At 39.4% G+C, this 22,775-nt stretch overlaps 1 pseudogene; it reads right to left on the reverse strand.

Annotated features, from left to right (window-relative positions):
- Positions 1–20,141: 20,141 nt before the first annotated feature.
- Positions 20,142–20,246, reverse strand: LOC128776627 (small nucleolar RNA U3; annotated as a pseudogene).
- Positions 20,247–22,775: the final 2,529 nt, after the last annotated feature.

Below are 22,775 nucleotides of genomic sequence, written 5' to 3' on the forward strand. Positions count from 1 at the left end.
ATATGTAATCTACAGAATTTTGGTGATTTTTAGATCAGCAAACCATATTTTTTCTAAACTGTTTATCTCTCCTCAGCGTAATATGAAGCGTTAGAGATCTCATTTCAGCCTGTTGCAATGCAAAGAAAACTTTAAAAAAAAAATAGTCATTTTAACAAGCATCCTCCATAAGATATACACAGCAACAAACAAATTGTATGACAAAATTAAGAAGAAAGTCTGATTTTAACACCCTGGTGTTTTGTTGATTATAAAATGGTTTATTTATCTCATATTTTCTTGGGTTTAGTGACTTACCTAGAACCTAGACTTACCTAGACTTACCTAGAACACACAGCATGTATAGGGTCTCCTGGACATTCTCTAAATACAGAAAGCCCTATTACTATTAACTGGTCTCTAACAGCTCAGCCGCCCCAGTGTTTGGTCTCTCTCTCTCTTTCTCTCTCTCAATCTCTCTCTCTAGCTATCTCTTTCTCTTTCTCTCCTTTCCCTTCCCCCAGCAAGTAGCTCAATGCGGTTTCTAATAAACAGGATTTCTCTCACCTGATTTACTCTATAATAGAGAGCTACAAAAGCTCCAAACTTCTCCTTCTTCTTTTCAGACAAAATACCAGAAATTTATTAAATGTTCCGTATAAGTTTTGCAAGGGTCTTAAATCTCTTTTTTTTCCCCCTTTTTTGTTTAAGTAGCCCCCTCCTCTTTCTGCTTAGACTCATACTGGTTCTGTCCCTTTGGCCACGTGCTTGAACACGCCCATGTGCTTTGTGTAAGTTCTCCACACTACACAAGGAGAAAAAATCAAGTTGTGCAACTTAATGTAAATAGTGCGAAATTTGGTCAATTTGTGTTCTTTGCCGAAGGATTGGAAACATAGCATTCCCCCATTTCCGTTGGAAACATAGCATTCCCCCATTTTCATTATTCATTTACCTGAATGTTCCAATTCCTCTACCCTTCTTTCTCTTGCCAACCCAAATTAAGGGTTTTTAGTGCTAAGGAGTTTTTAGTGCTCTCCTTCCAGAAGCCTGCATAATTTGCTCATGGAGGAGGCAGAATGGGCGACATAATTCACTGTTAACTGTGTTGTCCCATGAAACACCAAAATTCAATATGCTGATAGAGGCCCAAGTAATAGGAAAAAAGAAAATGCCCCAAGAACTTAAACCCTCCCACAACTTGAAAGGATTTCTAATAGCTGAGATCTCATTAAAAGATAAGGTTTGAGTGGATAGGCAGACAAAAGCAAGGGAGGCACCCAGACCCTGATTCACAGAGCACCTGTGCCCTTCGTCCCTGAGAGACCTCTAGGCACAGGGTCAGTGGCCAAGGGCACGCAGCACTTTGTTTAATTCAGAATAAAGAGCTTTGTTCCCCCTTTTCCTTATCTGGGCTCCTGGGGCCCGAGTTCTTCTACACAGGTCACTTCACCTCATTGCTTAAAGAACGATAGGGGCTTCTCAGTGGCTCAGTTGGTTGAGCGTTCAACTTTGACTCAGCTCCTGGTTCATGAGTTCGAGCCCTGCATCCAGCTCCCTTCTGTCAGGGCAGAGTTACTTCAGATCCTCTGCCCACCCCCTCTCTTTGCCCCTCCCCTGCACTCTCTGTCTCAAAAATAAATAAAACATTAAAAAAATAAAGAACTATAAACATCCATTAGTGCAAGTAAACCCCCTTGTAGACAAGTACTGAGAAACCCAAGATTCAGGAACAACAAGTTCAATAAACAACTACACACACACACACACACACACACACACACAATCCCAATATGATTGCATTATGTTGCTATGTTCTATGGCTTACTTCTACTTTTTTCTGTCCTCTCAATAAAGAAAAGGGGATATTAATAAAATATGTATGATATGCTAACTTGATTTCCCAAAACACTTCATATTTCACCACCATTGTCAAACTCGCAGTCCACATGTCCTGCTTTGGCATTCAATGTCTGCACGCATCTGCTCTCAGAAGATTGTGGCCTTAGTCTCAGGTCTTTAAATGATCGCCTCTGTGAATTGGGGAAGGCATTTAATTTCCTTAGGATTTAGTGGAATGAAGATGCTTGCTAAATGTTTTTACTATGTTATTTTTTGAGCATGCATGGAGCATCTTCTGTGTAAGAAACTCTGTAAACTATATGGAGAAGAAAGTGACCAGTGTGATCAGTCCTTGTCTGTACTATGAGCTTGATGTGATACGAGAATCAGAAAGACAACCTGACCAGCACAGTCTGTTATGATCAGTCTGTTGTCTTAGCTCACTTGACCCTCTATTCTAGGCTAGTCCATCCCGTCAGCCCCTGTCACGTGGCCACACAGATAGCTGTCATCTCTACACCTTCACCATGTCTGCAACAAAATTCTGAACCAAACATTTTAATTTCCAGTTGGCTTACTTAATTATATCTAACATCATCTTTATTTGATTATCAAGAATGTGTTGAGGGGCGCCTGGGTGGCTCAGTCAGTTAAGTATCTGACTCCCGATTTCAGCTCAAGTCATGATCTCATGGTTCATGAGTTCAAGCCCCATGTCGGATTAGCATAAGGAGAGATTCTCTCCCTCTCTCTCTGCCCCCCTTCACTTGCACGTGTGCGCTCTCTCTCTCTCTCTCAAAATAAATAAATAAACTTAAGAAAAAATAAAAAAGAATGTATTGATCCCTTGGCCCCTTTAAGCTTTGAAGTACAGTGTTACCAGATGTACAAAATACTCAACAAAAGTAAGAGTACCAGTCTATTAAATGGAAAACCAAATTCAGTAGAAAAATTTTTAAATGACAAATTATAGTTCTCTAAAACAACAAAAAATGATAAAATCATAGCAGTGTGATTTAAGGAAAAAAAATTTAAAAAAGATTTCAGTAATACAAATGAAAAAGAAAAATCATTATAGATACTTAAAATGTCAAATATATAAAAAGGATGTAGGGCCACCTGGGTGGCTCAGTTAAACATCCGACTTCTGTTCAGGAAATGATCTCATGGTTCATGAGTTCGAGCTCTGCATCAGGCTCTGTGCTAACAGCTCGGAGCCTGCAACGTGCTTCGGATTCTCTCTCTACTTCCCCCACCCCCACTCATGCTCTGTCTCTCTCTCAAAAAGAAATATTCATTTAAAAAATTTTTAAAAACATAATCCACAACTGTATGTCAATACATTTGCTAATTTAGACAAGAGAGGAAATTTTTTCCACAAAATGTACAAAAACTAGAATAATAAGAAATGAACTGTAAATAATCATCCTTTTGTTTAAAATTTGGATCTTTAATTAAGACTTCCATGTGAAAATACTTCAGGCCCAGACTGCTTTCCTGAGGAATTCATCTTCACATTGAAGGAGTAGTAATTCAACTTTACATAAACTCTTCCAGAGAAGAATACAAAAATTGAAAACATATCAACTCCTTTCATAGGAAGAGCGTAAACTCATTAACCCAAATTGGCCAAAATCATTACAAAAAGGGAAAATCATGGGACAGTCTTTCTCAGTAGTCAGAGAAAAAAACCCTAAGTATAATATTTACAAAGAAAGCCTCCTGTCACATTTAAAGGAAAATCCATGATGATGAAGTAATTTTATCTAGGTTAACACCTTAAAGGGAAAAACTATGGTCACCTCGTGTTCATAAAAAAATATTTGATGAGAATAAATGCATATTGATGGTTAAAATCTTCTCAGCATACTTAGAACAAAAAGAAATTAAATTCCCTTGTACAGTCCTTTCTTCTTCCTCTTCCTGAGAGCAAAGTTCATCTATCCCTCTATGTTCAACAGAAACGTTACCTCCTATCTAAACATGCCACAGACCATGTAATCCACACTTGCCTCGGGTTTTTTTGAGCTCTTGTTTTCTACAATAAACAGGTTATTTTACTTATTGCCCCCCGCCACAACACACTTACTTATGGAATACATTTAGTGACATTTAAGTGTCTTGTATTTGCATGATCTTCCAACTAATGTATCATGTATTTGAAGCGAGGGACTGCGAATAAGGTAGACCTTTAAAAGATAAAGAAATAAAGAATTTATGTTTTCAGTAAATAGATACAAAGTTTAGACTATGTGTTAGGTTCTATACATATAGTAAGACATGAAGCTTGCCCCCAAGAAATTCAGTGTAATAGAGAAGATAAGTATATAAATAGAAATAAATAATAACCCTCATGGGCAAAGATACAGAACAATGCAATAACAGAAAAAAAAAAAACTATACTTAAGTGAGTGATAATATAAGCTTATTTAATGTCATATTTGAATAACACGTTCTAAGATTTTTCTATTTATTATATTTACATTTATTAACTGAATTCATTTAATTGATATCATTAACAACTTACTATGTTCTTGAATAAACAGAGGGATGAGACATAACCCCCCGCCCTTATCACAACCAGTCTAATAGAGAAGGGTGGATAATAATGAAACGCATACATTACGGAGATAAGAACAAAGCGATCTGGGAATGAAAAGAACAAATTCACCAGCTCTGTCTGAGGCATCGGGGGAAGAACCCAGCAGTGGCCATCACTTATTCTTTCAAACAGTACAAAATGTGTCCCTTCAAAGAGCTGATCCCTGGGCTAAAAGCCAAAGTTAGACCAGTAAACAAAATAGACCTGAAAGGTAGCAACATTTGATCTGGATTTTTTTTCTTTTCTTTTTTTTTTTTTTTAATTTTTTTTCAACGTTTTTTATTTATTTTTGGCACAGAGAGAGACAGAGCATGAACGGGGGAGGGGCAGAGAGAGAGGGAGACACAGAATCGGAAACAGGCTCCAGGCTCTGAGCCATCAGCCCAGAGCCTGACGCGGGGCTCGAACTCACAGACCGCGAGATCGTGACCTGGCTGAAGTCGGATGCTTAGCCGACTGCGCCACCCAGGCGCCCCTCTGGATTTTTTTTCTAATAGTCCCTTTCAAAGGCCGTGTGGTCTGGGAGAAACTTAGAGATAAGAAGCAGCTGGAGAGCTTAGTGGTGGGGAGTGGGCAGGTTCTGCGGCTGGAAACCCTGCGCATTATTCCTGCGCTAATTGGGTCACTTTGGGCAGATTAATCTTCCAATGTTCCATTTACCTCATCTTTAAAATGTGAATGATGGGGCACCTGGGTGGCTCGGTCATGATCTCATGGTCATGGGACAGAGCCTTGCATGTGCTAAGCATGGAGCCTGCTTAAGATTCTCTCTCTCCCTCTGCCCCTCTCACCTATTCTCTCTCTCTCTCCTTCTCTCTCTCTCTCTCTAAAAAAAAAAAAAAAAGAAGAAGAAGGCAAGGGAGATAGAGAATGCAAGTGGGGGAGGGGCAGAAAGAGAGGGGTAGAGAATCCCAAGCAAGCTCTTAACTGTCAGCACAGAGCCCCATGTGGGGCTCAAACTCACCAACCGTGAGATCATGACCTGAGCCAAAGTCAGATGCTTAATCGGCTGAGCCACGCAGGTGCCCCCCAAAATAATTTTTTTTTGACATGAATGATGATACTCAGAGCAAATACTACTCAGGTTTGTTTAACTTAAATGCTTTAATACCTGAAAAGTCTATAGCACAGCGACAGGAACATAGTGACTCCTCAGTGCAACTCATACCAGAAACGTAAATGTTTTTAGGTAAGAAAATGCACATGATCCATTTTTTGTTTGAGGAAGATGGTGGTGGTTTCAGCAGAATAAATAATGGCCTGGGCAAGTAAGGACCTTTAAGTAACAGACAGTTGCCAAGTCAGTGGCAATAGAGGCACAAAGAAGAACTTACCCAAGAGGTGTGTCTGAAGTAAGATATAAAAGGATGTGTGATGCTTCTCCTGTGGAGTGAAAGTAGACCAGATATCGCATCAGGTTCCTAGGGTTAACGTAACAAATCACCACAAACTGAGTTGCTCAGAACAATGGAAGTTTACCTCACGTTCCTGGAGAAGTCCAAAACCAAATCTGAAGTTGGCAAGATCCGCTCCTTCTGGAGACTCTGAGGAAGAATCTGCCCCATGCCTCTCTCCCAACTTCTGGTGGTTGCCAGTATCCTTGGCATCCCTTGACTTTGGACCCAGCCCTCCAATCTGTGCCTCTGTCTTCACCTGGTGTTCCATCTCTGTTCTTCCAAAGTGTGGCCTTCTTACGAGGATTCGAGTCATCAGATATGGGTCCCATCCTAATCCAGTATGACTCATCTCACCTAATCACATCTGAAAGACTCTGTTTCCAAGCAAGGTCACATCCAAAGTTCTGGCACACCTGAACAGGGGGCAGGACGGGCACCATGCAATGTACAACAGAAGGCGACACTCTTAACAGGTGAATGAGAAGGTTGAAGCCGGCGACTTGGAGAATGGCTTCCGCTTTCAACATGCTGAACTTTAGATGCCTACAGCAAATGGCAGTGACTGTGCCCAGCAGGCAGGTGGAATCAAGAGTCAGGGTCCAACGAGCATACGAGTTTGGAGAGAGAGATTTGGAAATCAGTAACGTTCAGGAGATAATATTATTTTAGTGAATGCAGGCTTCCTGAGAGAATAGCCAGAATGTGATGAGAAGGAGAACAAGAAAACCTTCCTAAGGTGAAACCTTGCAATCTTCCAAGTTTCTTAAAATATTAAGGTTTTCTCACACTTTTCTTTGTAGCGTGTGAATCACTGATGATGGTTCTATTAAATTTTTAAATCTCTTTATAAGCTCCTATGTTAATACTGCCAGAAAGAGAATTTACAGATGCTTGATAAAAAGGGGCACAAACTTCCTTGACATTTAGCATTTTTATCTATTCATTTATTTTTGAGAGAGAGAGAGAGCACGCATGAGAGGGAAGACAGAGGGGGGAGCGGCAGAGAGAGAAGGGACAGAGGATCCAAAGCAGGCTCCCTGCTGACAGCAGAAAGCCTGATGTGGGGCTTGAACTCATGAACTATGAGATCATGACCTGAGCCAAAGCTGGACGCTAACCGGCTAACTGAGTGGCTAACTGAGCCACCCAGGCAGTCCATTTAGCATTTTGTTTCTATTCTGATCAAAATTATTTGTCATCTCTTGAAATACCTGCAAATGTGTTTCATAAGCTATATTATACTAATTAAAGAGGTTCATAGTAAGACTTCATAAGTCTCAGCCTTTACCTTGCTATTTCCCACACTGTAGCAGGTAGAAGTTTCATCATTTTCTATTCTATGCTCTCTAATAAAGGTTTCTGCAGATTATATCACTTCCATGTCTCATTTCCTATTTCCTTTGGATGAATGCAGTTTTTCCATCAATACGTACTTTCGTCCTATATAAGACTGCGTGTGCGTTGGAAAGAATACTATATTTAAAACTAAAGGAAAAAAGACACTTGAATTTCCCCGCAACTACATGATTAACTCACTGTGACACTGATCATGTCACTTGACCTTTCTGTCTCAGCTTTATTCACTAAGACGTGAAGAAAGTAGTATGCCCGCTGAGTTTACAGGTTTCCAGAAATCTTTAATACAATGAAATGTGTTTTCCAGTGTTGTCTGTAAAGGGGTATATAAATGAAAGTTTCTGTCAAACTGATATTAAGAAGAAGACACAGTTTAAAGGGGTGACCACTATCCAAGAAGGTTCTATAGTGAGAAGAGCGCTCAGACATCACGTAGCTTTGAAATGAGGCGATGGAGTGTTGGAATGAGAAGCGAAGATGGCAGAGAAACAGTGCCTTGGGTTTTCTGAAGCGCAGCTCTAATAAAGACTAAGAAACAGCCCGAGACTTTTAAGAAAAAGCACCATTAGATATACCAGTTTGGCAAAAAAGCAGAATGGGCTGCCATCCACTCAGAACATCGGCCACACCTTTAAGGTAAGCTGTGTTTTTAGAGATTGCACCGTGTTGTGCAAATAAAGCTCACAGAGCCACAACCAGTCAGCAGCCTGCGTAGGAGGACGATGGAACGAGGAATTCTTTTCATCTTCAAGACCCTCCACATCTTCAACTACACTCACCCAACATACGGAGGACTTTAATAAGTAACTATTCAGCCAGAGAAAAGCTGCACAGTAGAGAAAAGTAGATGGAGGCCGGGGGCAAGGTGTAGTCTCCCTCTGATTGAGGAAATACAGAATGGATGTGATTTTTGTGTGCAGAACCTTAGACGCAACGTGAGATTCTCAAAAACAGCAAGCACTAGAAAGCAAACCGGGCCGGGTTGATATATGTGCAAACAGGGCAGGGTGGGTTGTAATGAAGTATAAGAAAAGGTAAAGGGGATGATATACTATTCTTGGTCTCTGTGGAGTTAGTGCATGGGACAAATTCCCCCTGCTCCTGCTTTTGTAAATAGAGCGTTACTGGACACAGCCACACTCATGCAAGTATGCATTGTCTGTAGCTGCTTATGCCCCACATGGCGTGGCTGAGGTTTAGGGACAGAGGCCACAGGCCTGCAAAGCAAATACATATAATATCTTCCTTTTACAGAAGAAAAATCCCCTAACCTCTGAGTTCGAGGAATGGAAGATGCAGGATCTTAGAGGGAAGGAGTAAATCCGAACCAAAACACAGAGCAAGAAGTGGGATTTGCAGTTAGGAAGAAAGTTGATTGCAGGAAACGGCAAACACTTGGGCCACGTGGCGGACAAGACAATGACGACCCGTGCTCTTCGGATTATTGAAAATGAATTGAGAGCGGGTCAATAAAATGGCAACTCTCCGATGGCCGAGCTTTCAACTCTTCTCAAGATTCCATCATCTGTAAAGTAAATATTTGGACCAAATGATCTCTGGAGTCCCATTCAGACCTGAGCATCCACAACCGTAGACATATCTGACGATCTCCAGAGGGAGTGTTTTGCTACCCTGCAGAAGGGGTTATGTATTTCATTTGTTCCCTTACAAACCAAACGGGGAGAAGCACTGATGTACATTGTTGAATCTTTCCCATTGAACACACTTTGATGATAAAAGTTAACTCCCGCGGAAAAGGCCCTTTAAAAATCTCAAAGCCTAGAGAAAAATGTGAATTTGGGGAATTCCGTTCACACTGTATGTGAATCAGGAGCTTACATGTGTGAAGTGGGTGAACATGTTACAAGGGGAAAACGAAAATTTTTCAACTTTGATCTCAAGAATTCAAACTCATCATCATCCCTACTTCATCCCCACATTCCCCATAAGTTCTGCATCTCCTTTGTTATATAAATTACAATATTGTCTATTTAGTGATCCCTGCGAAGAACACAGGAGTCACTTCTAACGCTTGGTTCTTCCTCTCCTTCTGTAGGAGCTCCCAGGATGTCTGTCCAGCTGCAAAGCTCTCTTAGTGCCAAGGAGAAATCTGACCCCCTCCACCTGCCCTGCTACTCCGCGGACCAGGTTTACCCCCATCTTGCTGCTACAACTCCCTCCCTGGCTCACTTAGACCAACACCGGAATCTTCAGTTATCAACTGGCATCTTCAGTTAATCAACCCTTAAATTCATTGCAATCAGAATAAAGTGCATACCCCCTTAAATGGCTCTCAAGAGCATCATGACTTTGCCCTGTGCTTGCGAAACTCATGTAATCACTCCCCTTCCTCAACCTCTCAGGCACTGGCTATCTTTGCTGCCACCGTGAACTGTATTCTGTCATCTCTGTGTCTTTGGACACGTTGTTTTCTCACCTTGGAATGACTTGTCCATACCCCTACCTGTCCATACTCAACTGCCCCATTATTGAGAAATCAACGTAATTGTCATTTCTTCGAGCAAGTTTTCCTAATGCCATGAGGAAGGAGGAAACACCCATATCGAGTAGCCAACGACAACCGGGTACCAACTTACATCATAACATAGCAGTGAAGTGCTGTAATCTCGTATCCCTTGGTTTGTCTCCCAGACGACATTATACTTCCCAAGTACAACATCTGTTTCTTAATTATGATTTTACATCCAGTACCTAAAATAGACTACCTGGCTTGTAGTAGACAATGAAGAAATATTCGTTGAAGAAAATAGTGAACCAATAAGTCATTGAAATACGTAAACAATAGAAGGTGGGAGTTTCACTAGAAAGTAAAAGGGTGAAAAAAGAATAGCCTAAAGATTTATACTCTGTGGCCATCATAAGAAACATCGCTATACACAGTGTATGTGTTTAAAATGTAACTGTGAATTCATCACAATGATTTTACTATATTTTGTCATATTTGAAATGTTCTCAGAATGGGGAAGAGAAACGATCCAATGTCAGTCCTCAAGCAGGCAGTCCAAACACAAACATATGGACACAAAATCATGTATGAGTTCATACAAAAATCCCCAAGAATTCAACACCAGTTAGGAAACTTGAAAACAAATACCAAAACACACCATCCATTGACAGGAGTCAATGGACCACTGACACCTGATAGTCCAATGAAACACCACTGTGTTGTTTTGATCCCTTCATTTCTGTGGTATTAGCCAGGAGGAGTCAGGGAGCAAGGACGGGGGAAGGGGCAAAATACTCTGTACGTACCGAGCTTTATTATTATCATTTTGGGGCCATAGATTCCTTTGGAAGTCAGGCAAATTCTATGAACCTCATCACAAACGTTATTTTGGAATGCATAAAATAACACCCATGAGAAAGTAAACCAATTACATTGCAATCCTGCTCTTAACCCTAAATTAGGTCTACTTTGATATGTAATTATTTCAATAAGAACAACCTTGTTTTTTGAGTCAACGATTAATAATGTATATGAAGTGTACAAATGAGGTATTTCGCTTCTCTGCATCGTTAAATCTGTCAGGGCGGGGGTGGGGGGTGTTGTCACTAATCCTAAGAGATTGTAATGAAAACAGTCGCATACTGTTTCCAGTTATCAACAGCAATACAAAGTTCTTGAATGCATCGCAAAGGCTTTATATGATGTGTCAGCGTAACATATAAATATAACAATTCATCTCCATGAATTGAAGAAAAGTCTGTATGCTTTTCTTTACCTGTGCTAGATACTACTATTAGTTTGCTGACTTAAAATGTATTCCTTGATATTGATATCATATGCAATTCTAGTAAATTACAAGTATGTATGCGTAGTTACTCAAATTAGACACATGTAAGTATAATATAATTGATTATATTAAAATGTAGAGGAACCATTGATTAGTCACATCAAAATAAATAAAGTTAGATCACCCTACGCGATATATCAAAACACAAATTTCAATGAATTATAGCAGTGAGTGTAAAATTACAGTTAAAAGAAAATAAAAATACAAATAAGTAATAAGTGCACATCTACCCATCTGATGGAAAATATCAAGAGACATTATGAGCAAAGGCTTGAACATAAAGAAAGAGCTGATAGAGCCAGCAATGTTTTTTAAAAGAAATAGTTGCTTAAAATGCAAAAATTAAAACCAGATTTGGTACATCATTTAAAGAGTACACAGTGTATTCTGCTTAAAACAAAAAGAAATCTGACAAACCATTAAAAAAGGAATGAGACAACTAACAAAAGCAAGTGAGGAACTAAACAGACAATTCAGGAAGAAGTACCCATGCACATAATTTTAAGTTTCATCTTGATAACATTTTTAAAACTTCAAATTAAAAATGAAGTTTACTGAAAATGTTGAAAATGAGAATGATAGGTAAAAATATGATCAAAGTAAAAAACACCATCAACATAACTAGAAATTTTTTTTCTTTTCTTTTTTTAAATTTTAAAACTTATTTTTATTAAAGTATAATGAGCATACAGTGTTATGTTAGTTTCAGGTATACATGATAGTGATTCAACAATTCTACACATTACTCAGTGTTCATCATGATAAGTGTACTCTTAATCCTTTTTATTTTTAGCTTCTTAACTATAAGTATCTTTTCTTTTCCACACCTAATAAAAAGCTTTGGAACTCCTTGAAGTCTAAGCGGACCAATGTGCTGTGATCATTGCTGCTGTATCTAAATAACTTTGAACTTGAGGCTTTTAATGTATCATACTAAAGCAAAAACTGTTTGATTTAAAAAAAAAAAAAACTGAAGTAGGGACACCTGGGTGGCTCAGTCATGATCGGCTCAGGTCATGATCTCACAGCTCATGGGTTCAAGCCCCACGTCGGGCTCTGTGCTGACAGCTCAGAGCCTAGAGCCTGCTTCGGATTCTGTGTCTCCCTCTCTCTCAGCCCCTCCCCAACTCACAATCTGTCTCTCTCTCTTTCTCTCTCTCTCAAAAATAAATAAAACATTTAAAAAAAAATTAGAAAAGAAAACTGAAGTCAATTTTTGTCTCAGACAATTAAAAACAAAACTGATTTTCACAATTGGTATAGAAAAGAAGAGACATACATATGTTGGTAGGGCTAATTTGACCACATGTGCCGATGCATTAAAAATATTAACTCAGTCACAATTTATCCTAAGGGAATAATCAGAGATGTACAAAAAGAAGTTATGAGCAAAGATATTCATCTCCAAAAGAAAGAATATATAAAGAACTTTTAAAAAGAAGAAAATATGCTTATTATATTTTATGTGTAAAGAGCAATTTGAAAAGCAAAAATGCATAGGTAGAAGTATATATATGTAGAAAAAAGCTTGAAAAGATGCACACCAGATTATCAAGGGAGCAGTCTGCTTGCAATCAGGAAGACTTACCCTCCCACTTGAGACAACTAAATATTAAAGCAAAACACATGAAAAAACAGCCCTCAAGACTTTAGATGCTAGAGAAGGCAGGGCAGAGATTTCTAAGAAATAAGAAATGGGGAAGTAGACAAGGCGAGCCGGGAGACTGGTCCCACTTGCTTCTTGGAGGAAGTTTCCAGCCCACAGTGTGAGGAAGGGAGACACGGTGAGAACCAGGAGTCAAGGAGCCGGTAAGGGGAGTCCAGCAGAAGCAGGGCAGACAGGCTTCTCAGGACAGCAGGACAGGAGAAAGTTGCACAGGGAGAAAACTCCAGAGTTCTGCAGAGGGCCTTCCTCAACAGTTAGGTTGACCACTGTTGATCAGCATGTGCACATGAGGAAAATACCTGAAACATGGAAGAATCAACGGGAACAGTTCCTGGACGGTCAGAATGGTAAGTGCTAGTTGGAGGGAATTGATGAGAGTCCTGAGAAGGATTTTGCCCCAGAAGAGGAGTTAATTCCACAGAAAATGAAGATCTGGTTCTATGTAACAAATCCTTAAAGAAAGATATAAAAGAACCAAGCTTTTCTCAACTGACATAACGCTGTCTAGTACCGAGCTCAAGAGTACTTGCAGCATAAAAATACGTGCAGAAGCACAGAATGTTCCTCTTGTTCAGCATCCATTCAGAAATTACAGAGTACAGAAAAAGGTAGGAAAGGATCACCTATAATGAGGTAAAAAGTCAGTCAATTGAAACAGATCCAGGAACAACAGAAATAACAGAATTGGTAGACAAGAACATTAAACAGCTTGTATGGCCACATCTCAAATGGTCAAGATAGTAGAGGAAAGAATAAACATTTCGGCAGACTCATGGGGATACAAAAAGACCGAACTTGAATTTCTGAGGTAGAAATGGCAATGTCTGGGAAGAAAAACGCTGTGCTTGAGACTAATGGCAGATTAAATATGGCAAAGGAAAAGGTTAGTAAACCTGATGGCTAGCTTTCCTTAGCTTTCAGACTGTTGTCATAATGAATGACACAGACTCAGTGACTCACTGAACGTGCTGTATTGTTATCGCATGGTTCTGTCCATCAGGGGACCAACACACTTTTCACTGGGTTAAAATCCAGGTGCTGGAAGGGCTGCTTTCCTTCTGGAAGTTTTCAGGAATCTGTTTCCTTGCCTTTTCAGGCTTCTAGAAGCTGCTCTCATTTCTTGGCTGCTGGTTTCTCCAGCCATCTTCAAACCCAGAAACTGTGTCACGTGCATCTCACGTTTCTTGGCTATTCTTCTGCCTCCTCCTTCTTCTTTTCAGAGCTCATGTGGTTAGAGTGAGCTTCCCCAGATAAACCAGGACAGTCACCCTATTTTAGCTCATCTAATAGCAATAAGAGATCGATCAACACTAAAGAACAAAATTAGGAAAAACGAAATGTCTCAAATGACCTCAGCTTCCTCCTTAAGAAATGAAAAGTGAGGATTAAGGTAAACCCAAAGTAATCAGAAGAAAGAAAAGAAAATAGATCATAGTATAAATCAATAAAAATCAAAATAGACAAATGTATATTGCATACATCCTATATATTATATTTGCACATTATATTTAATTATATTTATTTTTCTACTCGGTATTTTTAATAGAAAGAAATACAACATCCATATTTTCAGAATTTCACACAATATTTTTTAAATCTCCAGGCTAATAGATTGAAAACAAAGATTACTCTTTAACAGAGGGCAAGCAGTCCCCAATATTGAGATGTAATTATCACAAAAATCTCCAACGAAGAAATCAAATTTAAGAAAGAAAACAATTGAGCAAACAAAGAAAGCCAGAGACAAACAAAAAACCCAGACTCTTAAATACAGAGAACAAAATGGTGGTTGCCAGAGGGATGTGGGGCACTGAAATAGATGAAGGGGTTAAGAGTATACTTACTGTCATGATCACTGAGAAATACAGAATTGTTGAACTATTATACTGTACATAATATGTACTAACTGTACATGCATAATGTACATGATGTGTACATTATACTGTACATCATAGGAAACTAACGTAATACTGTATGTCAATTATACTGAATAAGTTTTTTTTTTTTTTAAGAAAGACAACAAGCAAAGAAATCAAAACCAATTCTAAGGGAGGAAGAGAATATTCTTTATCAGGGCCGTCTTTCAGAGGGGTGAGCAATGTAACAGCCTCTGGGCATCCATTTACGAATTCCACACCCGTGTATTAAGCACCTGCTTACTATGAATGACGGAGTGCACGGAGACCGAAGCTGGAGCAGGGAACAAGAAGTCTGTTTCTTTGTTAAGCAGATAAAGATGTTGTGTTGCTGCCAACAGCATCTGAACCACTATCCAGGGTGTTCTTCTCACCTCCACCTGAGAATCACACTGTGCACATCGGTTGATGAAGGTTTTCCGAAATGCCTCCCCTGTGCAAGGGGTGGTTCTGTGACAACCCATTGCCACCCCCTTCTCTTCCCCAGGGCGGAGACGCATTGAGTGGGTGGGGTGCTCATGCGCATGTGTGCTGGGGATACAGCAGGGGAGGCAGGATCTTGCCAGAAACGTTGCTTCTTCCTGTATTCAGACCTACCTAGGGGTCTGGCTCATAATACCAGACATAATTGCATGTAGTGGCCTTCCTTGTACCTCATAAATCCTATGGCTTTTTTCTCCAGTTGGCTATCTTTTGGAAGCCAGGAAAAAAATATTCAATAAGCCTTGACTATCTCCTCATCTCAATTCTGGTCTGAGTTAATTTTCTATCATGAGTTTCCTTGGCTGTATTTACATCAGTGCAGACATTCTTTGCCCCCGAACCTAACTCAAGTGGTATAAAGTCCCCTGCATATGTTCCATGGCAGTTAAGAGGTTGAAATGGTGTATTTCGAGGACATCTAGAGAAGGGCGTGGCCTGAACCCACCAGCTAGCATAATTAAGTGTCAATGCCATATCCCCAAACCACTATTAAATAGAACTTGTGTGTTCCCACTAAATTGTGCAGTCTTTTAAGGCTATATCTCACTTATTTCTGTACCTTTTGCACTTTGAAGAATAATTCATGTAGGAAATAGACAATAGATGCTTATTAACTAAGTGACAATGGTCACCAATTTCATCCAGAGGTTTTGAACTTTATCCAGGTTTTACCAAGCATGCCTGCCAAATAAAATGCTCTCCCTTTCTAACTTCAGAAATTGTAGGGAGGATATTCGCCAAGGCTAACTAAAGGGGGATTGTGAATCTCTTTTTCACAGTTCAGGCTAGAGAAACACAGAATCTTTCGTTTTTCTCTCTGAGTCCTTTAGGTATTTGTGATTTATTTAAAGTGAGTTCAATCCGGGCACCTCAGAGCTCTTCTGAGAATCTTCACATGTAAAATTAGATCATTTTGGTAAGGAATTTTACAGGTCAACACTTATGCTTAAAATGGAATTCCTTTCAAAGAATTGTTTTTAGTAGTGTACAAATATAAGAAAAACTCAAAGTAGACAACATCATGGTGATAACTGGAGTCCCCGTTTTCCATAGCAAGAAATGTTTTGTTTTCTTCTTTTTTGTCTTTAACAATTTTATTTATTTATGGCATCATGCTCACAAACACTTATTTATGTTATGTATCTGTTCTCATATCTGCTTTTTTGAAACATAAGCTGAAGAAACACTTTAAAGTTTCCATGAGCTGTTTGTGTGTGTGTGTGTGTGTGTGTGTGTGTGTGTGTGTGTTTTACTGTTTTGTGGACACTTGTAAACATTCAAACACCGTTTTCCCTCAGAGTTGTCTAGTTAGAGTAACCTCATGAATAAGGTCGTTTACAACCCCTGTGCCCTTCAAAAGTTTCTCCAGGGACGCCTGGGTGGCTCAGTCGGTTAAGCGTCCAACTCCGGCTCAGGTCATGATCTCACGGTTCGTGGGTTCGAGCCCCGCGTCGGGCTCTGGGCTGATGGCTCAGAGCGTGGAGCCTGCTTTCGATTCTCTGTCTCCCTCCCTCTGTGTTCCACACCCGTTCGTGCTCTATCTCTGTCTCTCTCTCTCTTTCAAAAATAAATAAAACATTAAAAAATTAAAAAAAAAAAAAGTCTTCTCCAGCAAGATTTTCTCAAGAACTCCAAATAATGGGACCATCACGATGCTTTGCGAGCTCCTTTAAAAGGGGAAGGGGTTATTGTTACTAATGGCCCCAGGAGTGGTCCTGGTGATGTGTCATACCTGACTCTATGAAGGAACTTGTGCTTAAACACAAACAGGTATTGTCTCAATGGAGTTCCAAGGCTAACTAGCATGAGCCTTCATATCACCAGATACACATGAAATTAATCTGACCAGTTTCCAATGGTACTTCCCATTCATAAGTTCTTAGTACTACCGCTGCTTAGATCGCTTGCCTTTTACTACCACATCTGTCTCAGTGGGGCAAGCTGGAAATGAGATACAGTGTCAGCTGCCCCCTGCTGACAGGGAGCAGCTGGATGTGATGTGCTCTCCTTGCAGTTAGTTTATTTCCAACTTGGTACCTAATATATACCTCGCCCCTTCTCTTATCCACCTGCTAATGACGCTTACCGCTCAAAGAACAGCTCGAAATTCTGATTTTCTAATCTTGCTAAAGAACGTCACATTCGTCCCTTAACTTTGTATCTCCACAGAAGTATGGCATTCAATTTCAATATTAATATAATGTTTTAACGCTTTGGTTTGGGACCCTTCTGTTTTTAATAACAGCACTATTTCCATGACTAAAATTTTTCTTGACAATTAAAAAAACAAGATACTAAAATTGCTTGAAGTTACAGTCACAAAACATGACAGAGATGTCAAATTAAAATAAATTCAATTCAATTTGTACCTCAAAAGGGGGCCTGGAGATCGGATTCATTTAGAATTGTAGGCAGAAGTACATGGAATAAAGCGGCATAGATTTATTCAGGGATCGAAGATCAGAGCCCCTGGTTACAGACACTGAACACTGGCTTTACTTTCACTGTCTTTGATCAGATCTATAAGAAATTTTAGGATTTAGTGAGATGTTTAACTCATCCCCCAAATCAATACTTTGTGGGGGGGGAGGAATTATAAGTAGAAAATGACAAATGCATTATGATTTCTAGAACCAACACATTTCAACAAAATTAGAAAAGTTTTATTTATTTTTGAGAGAGACAGAGACAGAGCACGAGCAGGGGAGGGGCAGAGAGAGAGGGAGACACAGAATCTGAAACAGGCTCCAGGCTCTGAGCTGTCAGCACAGAGCCCGATGCGGGCCTGAACCCACCAACTGTGAGATCATGACCTGAGCCGAAGTCGAACGTGTAACTGACCGAGCCACCCAGGCGCCCAGAAAATTTTAAATAGATACTTTAAAATGTTTAGAGTCAGGAAATAAGAGATATCTATCTAAGACTCCTTTGTTTTCAAAGGCTTTTGCTTTTAGTTAATATCAATGGCAAATGTAAGCTGTATTGGTAGCTGTTTTTTTAAAAAAATAAAGTATGAAATTTCAAAGGTAAACACTTCCCCAGAACTCTAACGTGGAAATCTAATTATGTACGTGGACATCCATAACTGTCATATAAGCATGCTATTATAAATCAGAACAGTGTTAAAACAATGATCCTAAAATATCCTGTAAATACTAAAATATTCACATTAGAAGAAAGATCATAGGTATCTGACATAAATGGCAAGATTTGTTTTTTCTTTGGGGACTAAAACATCTCTGTTTTGGGGACTAAAAACATATTTGTATTTTGCACATGAACGTTGAGGCTATAAATTATAAAGCACAAACCGGTGGAAAGTCTAACTGTATGATTAAGAAACTAAACTAGTTTGCATTTAAGAAGGAATTTGAATTTTGTAGACCTTACAGAATTATATATTCTGCAAAAGTTTGTGGCATAGACACACATCCACATACACAACCAGTTATTTTAATGATGTCTTAAATCCCAATAGAAATACTGAAGGAAATAGTGGTGGTCAGAGCTGAAACTGACCCAGAGGAGCAGGAGGAGAAATTTGTAAAGATATGACTGTTCCCAAGACCTCCAACTTTGAAAAGAGGAATTAATGGCTATAAAGGATATATGACAGCAGAATTTCTCAAACATTTGGCACATTATTTGTCCCAAACCACAAAATGATGTGTAAGCACTTCAGGAAAATCTCAGAAGTAAAAGAAAATGGTTCCTACTTGCTAAAGGAAAAAAAAAAAGGATCTCACAATTTGTCACCTTGGAAAGATTCCATTTCATTTTTTGCGAAATTTGTTTTTAAGTGTGAAGAGCAGAAATTCCCTTCACACTCCAGAGTGTGTACCCTTCACCTCGTAGTCACAGAATAATTCACAGGAGAATATATGTCGTATATTATATATTACCAATGTATATGGTGAAAGGGCTTGGAATATTTTCTTGGTATAGTTTTATTTATTTCGTATCTGTTAAAAGTAGAGTTCCTTTTAAAATACAATAGAAAGACAAGAGCCTAACTGATGCTGATGATTGGTTTTTCGTGTCACCATCCAAGAGCAGTGTCTCATACAGCCCTATTCAACCACTGCCACACCCAAATTTAATGACTCTGTAGAACCCCACAGCATGCATTTCCTTGCAGGTTAATTTCTGGGGCTACACACTTTAACCTGACTCCTAAAAACGCATTTTCTGTCTTCTACCTTCTTGTGTCATATTTATTCTTATAAGACAAATCATACTTTAAATGACACGGGTTATTGAAAAATAAATGAAGAGATCATACATCGATATACTCATAACTTCCTAAAATCGGTAGAGACTGTGGCAACATGATGTCAGTTTCCCGAAATTTGAAAATATATAGCATACTGACCCCCCCATTTCTCAACTCTGAGCACACTAATCATTTATTACACATGATTTCCCACCTTACTGTATACACTCTCACCCTCTTGTTTCTTGTGTGTTTTAATGTAAATAAATTATCGTGTTGAAAGCTTCTTGCAGAAGGGAATTCAACCTCCCACCTCATTTTATACTGGTCATGGTGTCTAGGAGACTAGATGACACAAAGCGATAGCTCAATAATACCTGTGGTTGCCTGCTGTGATTGAAGAAGCTATGCCCAAATGGAGTTCTTTATGAATGGCGTTCCTCTTCCAAGGTCAGCGTGCATGACACCTTCTCCCATGTACACAGTGCCTTCTGGGTAGCTCGCACAAAAAGAATAACGTTATTCCTAAATTCCACCCTCTTCATCGATTCGTCCCAGCACCTTACCTATACACACACGTTTACACACACGCACATACACGCACGTGAAAAAATACCACGGAAACATGCAAAGTGTTTGTTTTTGGTTTATTATTTTGTTCACGTGTTCAATGTTTTACCCTGTGAATAACAGTTGTTGCTTTGTTTTCTTTTGTTTTGTTTTTGTTTTTTTTAAAGGAGAGGAATGGGCCACCTGGGTGGCTCAATCGGTTAAGCGATCGACTTTGGCTCAGGTCATGATCTTGCTGTTGTGAGTTCGAGCCTAGTGTCGGGCTCTGTGCTGACAGCTCAGAGCTTGGAGCCTGCTTCGGATTTGTGTCTCCCTCTCTCTCTCTCTCAAAAATAAATCAACATTAAACATTCAGACAAACTTCTCTAGTAATGAACTATAGAAATGATCCCTGAAAGTATAGTCTTAAAAATAAATTAACATTAAGATGAGAGTAAGAAAAGCTGTTCTGAGTTAATGAATAATGTTAACAAAATTATGAATGTGACAATCATACCTTAATTTAAAAAACACTGACGTTCTTTCTGAACTAGTTACCAGAGGAAAACCCTTCTTATTTGGGCCTTTCCAAGGTCGTTACTTTGGAGGCAAAGAAAAGTCAAATAATTTGTGCTGGAATTTTAGTAAATCTCAGTAATTTCCCTCACCACCCGTTGTCTAGGACAATCCATCATTGTGACTCATACAAGTATAATTCATATATTGATGGTCTTATGTTCAGAGTTTTTTTTTAAAAAACATCAGAAAACATCTCTCTAGGCATTTTTTTTCAAAGAATCTGTTGCATTAGACTATGTCAAATATTTGATTGAAACAAATGACATTTCCGTATAACATATAAAATGTGTGCATTGTTACTTCACTTCATGATGTGACACATGACCACGATGTGATGGTCATCATAACCCATAACTGAAAGTACTCCATCCTCTAATAGCCCAGCCAATTTACCATGAAGCATTTCAGCCAAACAGAACCTTGTAAAGTCCTCAGGTCTCTCTGGCTGCACGTGGAGTTGTTTGTTTTTATCAGATGTTAAAACTTGGTCTCTGTCACAGGGTGGAATTCAAGATAAAATAAAGGCTTAATTATTCTTAGTGAATGCACAAAAATAAAATAACCAGGTAATGCTCCTAATGAAATATTCATAAACGGGAACGCATTAAAGGTGTAAAATATAAATTAGGTTATGCAAAACATACACAGAAACACTTGTTCATGCATACACACAGTTGATCTTGAAAATATGCAAGCTTTCAGGGTGCCTGGGTGGCTCAGTTGGTTAAGCGTCCTACTTCTTGGCTCAGGTCATGATCTCATGGTTCCATAAGTTCGAGTCCTATGTAGGGCTCTGGGCTGACAACATGGAGCCTGCTTGGGATTCTTTCTCTCTCTCCCTCTCTCGCTGCCCCTTCCCACTGGTTCTCACTCCTCTCTCTCTCTCTTGTTCTCTTTCTTTCACTTGCTTTCTTTCAAAATAAATAAACTTAAACAAGAAAGGAAATAAATGCTCCATGACAGATTGCCAATGCCTCCTATATGAAATTCATAAAAATCATCAGATAGACATTTTTAAAAGTAAACAAATGAATACAGAGTTGGGACTGAAAAGAAAGAAAACTCTGGGTCAACAAGAAACTATAGGGGTGCCTGGGTGGCTCAGTTGGTTAGGCGTCCGACTTCTCGGCTCAGGTCATGATCTCATGGTTCACAAGTTCAAGCTCCACGTGGAACTCTGTGCTGACAGCTCAGAGCCTGGCACCTGCTTCAGATTCTGTGTCTCCCTCTCTCTCTCTGTCCCTCCCCTCCTCATGCTCTGTTTCTCTCTCTCTCTCTCTCAAAAAAACAAACATTAATACAAATTTTTTTAAATAAAATATGCAATTTTCCTCATTTGCGACTACTCCCCAGGCTCTAACTAGCTCTAGACTTACTTCTGGTAACATGAAGGTGGACCATTAGAAGAAAGAAGTAAGTAGCATGTGTCCATTCACTGCCTAGTAGCATAACACACAGAAGCCTCGGATTTCAAACAAAAAAGAAAATGTCCACCTCCGGAAAACAATCTCAAAATATAAAATACATACTCTGAAAAAAATCACCGCAGTCAAACTGAGACAGGGAAATCACGAGGCACACCAACAAGTCCAAGCGGTGTTCCCAGGAGACGGCATAAAGCTGCGATATACGCGGACACACGTTCATTCGAGCAGGGCATAGAACACCCCATCTCCAGCAGACGCCTCTGTTTCCAGTCTGTTCCCCGATAGGTGTAAGGCATCAGAGAAAAGAAAAATGCCTTGTTCTCTTCTTCATGCAGATAAGTATACCCAGTGCACCTCTAACTCCATAAAACTTTGCTTTTCCCATGACTACATTTGAGTTCTGGATTAACTTATCCCAAATGCAGTCCATCCAGTCTCTGACATTCATAGCCCGGCGTTTGTACAGCCAACCACAGTAAAGTGGATATCAGGACCAGTTTCTAACTGAGATTATTCCCAACTGTTATAGTCTGCTTGACGATCTCTATATTTTATAATGACTTTCATGGCATACCCACATTCGTAAGTAAATATATTTACAAAATCATTAACACGATAACAATTCAACTAAGGTAATGTGACATAAAAACTGGCAGCATGAATCCTGTGTTTTAGAAGCCACAAAAGTAAGAATCAAAATATTCCTCAGGATTTTTTAACAATTTTTTTAATATTTATTTATTCTTGAGAGAGAGAGAGGGGAGGGCAGAGAGAGGGAGACATATAATCTGAAGCAGCCTCCAGGCTCTGAGCCATCAGCACAGAGCCCGATGCAGGGCTTGAATCCACAAACTGTGAGATCATGACCTGAGCCAAAGTTGGATGCTTAACCGACTGAGCCACCCAGGAGTCCCTCTTCAGGTTTTTTTTTTTTTTTTTTTAATTCAGGGA

The sequence above is a fragment of the Panthera pardus genome, unplaced genomic scaffold, assembly GCF_024362965.1.
Source record: "Panthera pardus isolate Hobbes unplaced genomic scaffold, ASM2436296v1 HiC_scaffold_1, whole genome shotgun sequence".
Classification (NCBI taxonomy): domain Eukaryota; kingdom Metazoa; phylum Chordata; class Mammalia; order Carnivora; family Felidae; genus Panthera; species Panthera pardus.